The 3374-nt window shown below is 45.6% G+C and overlaps 1 pseudogene; it reads left to right on the top strand.

Annotated features, from left to right (window-relative positions):
* The first annotated feature begins 1703 nt into the window (after window positions 1-1703).
* On the top strand, window positions 1704-1821 carry LOC126428528 (5S ribosomal RNA; annotated as a pseudogene).
* The last annotated feature ends 1553 nt before the right edge of the window (window positions 1822-3374 follow it).

A 3374-nucleotide genomic window follows, 5' to 3' on the forward strand; every position in this document is an offset into this window, starting at 1 on the left:
CCAACGTGTGGAGATGCACAGGATACGGGCCGCAGCCCGTGAGAAAGTGCACCATGCTGCGTGTTGGATTTATGTACTTCAAATTCATCCGCTCTCGTATTCTGGGGAAGAAAGAGTAGACACGGCTTCATTTATCTGTTGTGTCCTATTCTGTCTACCATGGATCAATTTGCCACTTGTTTACTTTCCGTTTGTCGGCTATGTCTTCTCCAATTATTTCCCTTATTTTGTCATGTCTTCCCCTCGTCAGCCAGTAGGCAGGTGCTCTGTGTTGCGAATTGTGATATCTATAGGGAAAACTGCCAGCACCACGCACAGTGCCTCAATCGAGCTCGTGCCGAAAGCCGCACTTCACAATGATTTCATGCGTACAGGGGATAGGCAAAATAATGTGAACACCTGTACTTACTTGGGAATAGTTTGCCCGTAATACAGCTGCGATTGTTCTTGGAATACTGGCATATAACGATTGTATATCCTCCAGTGGAATGTTACGCCACTCTTCGATCAGAACCTCTCCTAACTCCTGTAGTGAGAGGGAGGAGAAAATCTGCTCCGGAGTCTGCACTCCAATACCGCCCACAAGGATTCGATAATGTTCAAGTCCGGGGACTGTGCTGGCTAGGAAAGACGATGCAGTTCAGTTGCATGCTCCTCAAACATCGGTTGTACTGTTTTGGCCTTGTGTATAGGTGCATTATCGTCCTGAAGTATGGCATCATTGTTGGGGAACAACATTTGAATCATTGCCTGCACTTGATCACCTAAAATGTTCACATAATCGTTGGCTGTAACACGACCTTTGAGAGTAATGATGGGACCAGCAGAATACCATGATATGGCTGCCCACACCGTCACACTTCCCCCCTCCATGTTTATGCAATCAGGATTGTAGGCTTCTTTTGGCGTTCTGCAGACGTAAACCCGGCTCGATGTTGGAAATAACTAAAATGTTGACTCGTCGGACCGCATGACGTATTTCCGCTGATCAGCCGTCCAGGATTTATGCTCCTGACATCATGTTTTACGCTTCTTTGCGTTGGTTGTCGCCACTAATGTTTTCAGTATAGCAGCTCTTCCACGAATATTCGCTTAATGGAGTTCTCAGAGGACAGTGTCGATAGATACGGGGCCTCGAAGATGGCTATTGAGCTCTGCAGTCACCTTAGCTGCCTGAGTTTTGCGTTGTTTTGACACAATTCGTGTTAGCGTAGGACGATCTCTGTCATTTAGTTTTGATTTGCGCCCACTATTACCTTTACACGATGATCTCTTTCCATGTTTTGTGTAGGCTGTCGTGACTGTTGAAATAGTTGCTCTAGAAACATTTAATAAGTTGGCTGTCTTGGTTACTGATACTCCAGCTAATCGGGCCCCTAGATTCTGCCAACTTTCGAATTGTGTTACGCCTTTCATTGCACGTCGACCTCGGCCTCTGGATGCCAATACGAAGTGTGCACTACTCGTAAACACTGATGCCTAGTCAGAAGTGAACACGCACAGTCCAGCGCGACACGTGCCTCACCTGCGTTGTTGACCATCAAACACAACTATCCCATTAGTACCACTGGTGACATTATTTTGCCTATCCCCAGTACGTAAGCGTAATCTATGTGCCCAAGCACTAGCCGCAAAACAAGTTATTAACTCAAAGTGCGCTATGTAATATGCCCTCATTGTCTGAAGGGGTAATCTGTATCTTGACCGACGGTCTTGCCGCTATGGTAACACCGGTTCCCGTCAGATCACCGAAGTTAAGCACTGTCGGGCTGGGCTAGCACTTGGATGGGTGACCATCCGGTCTGCCGAGCGCTGTTGGCAAGTGGGGTACACTCAGCCCTTGTGAGGCAAACTGAGGAGCTACTTCACTGAGAAGTAGCGGCTGCGGTGTCGTAAACTGTCATACGGCCGGGAGAGCTGTGTGCTGACCACATGCCCCTCCGTATCGGCACCAAGTGACGCCTGTGGGCTGAGGATGACACGGCGGCCGGTCGGTGCCGTTGGGGCTTACAAGACCTGACGGATGGAGCTTAGTTTTAGTCTGTATCTTATAGTGTACAGTCCTGCAAGTTCATGCATGAGTTTCGTTGCTTTGTCAAATGTTCAAATGTGTGTGAAGTCTTATGGGACTTAACTGCCAAGGTCATCAGTCTCTAAGCTTACACACTACTTAACCTAAATTACCCTAAGGACAAACACACACACCCATGCTCGAGGGAGGACTCGAACCTCCGCCGGGACCAGCCGCACAGTCCATGACTGCAGCGCCTTAGACCGCTCGGCGTCGCTTTGTCAATTGTCCGTCTGGTATGTTAGTTAAACTGCAACAGTTCGTCATTATAACTGCCAAGGTATCTGGTCATAGTTTTCCTTTTTATAGATACGTTGTTTAACTTTATAACTGGATTTCGTTTCACTGTGCCTCGTAGAAGTAGGTAAACAGTTTTTTTTTTAAATTATAGGATGTATCTATAGGCATCTCGGTTGCACAAAATTATTGTCAAATGGACCATGGTTTCGACAGCACTAAGGCGGTCTTCATCAGGATAAAAATTACGTACGATTATCAAGAAAACATAATGACATGGCTCAAAAATACAATACACTTAATGGGATTACTTCCATAAAATGTACAAACAGTGTACTTACATGTAATCACACCACGGGTGAAAAACATCATTTTTGAGGCATGTCATTATATTTTATAGCTAATCCTATGTAATTTTTATTCTGATGAAGACTGCCTTACTTCTGCCGAAACCGTGGCCAATTTGACAATAATTTTGTGCGACCGAGGTGGCTATACATACATCCTGTAATTAAGTTAACGCACGGTTGCTGGACCTCAGCCAATAAAAATGTTTAAAGCCAACTGCGACATGGTCGCGTATACAAACAGTGATCCAATACTGTCAAATATTTTTTATTCCAGTCTTTGATCAGAATATGAATTCTTTAGACGATGACCGGTTTCAGTCCGTATTGACCATCCTCAGATCTTTTTTACACCATGTCCTAAAGTGATTGCCGGCCGAAGTAGCCGTGCGCTTCTGGGCGCTGCAGTCTGGAACCGCGAGACCGCTACGGTCGCAGGTTCGAATCCTGCCTCGGGCATGGATGTGTGTGATGTCCTTAGGTTAGTTAGGTTTAACTAGTTCTAAGTTCTAGGGGACTAATGACCTCAGAAGTTGAGTCCCTTAGTGCTCAGAGCCATTTGAACCTAAAGTGATTAGGCCATAATGGCATCGTCAAAACATATACATATAATCAGCGTAGCGTCGTCATACAGATCTAAAATAAGGTGTAGAATAGGCCACATCGTCCACACAGTCATTATTGCAACCATATGCCATTATGGTGTAAAAAAGATCTGA

The sequence above is a fragment of the Schistocerca serialis genome, chromosome 12 (assembly GCF_023864345.2).
Source record: "Schistocerca serialis cubense isolate TAMUIC-IGC-003099 chromosome 12, iqSchSeri2.2, whole genome shotgun sequence".
NCBI lineage: Eukaryota > Metazoa > Arthropoda > Insecta > Orthoptera > Acrididae > Schistocerca > Schistocerca serialis.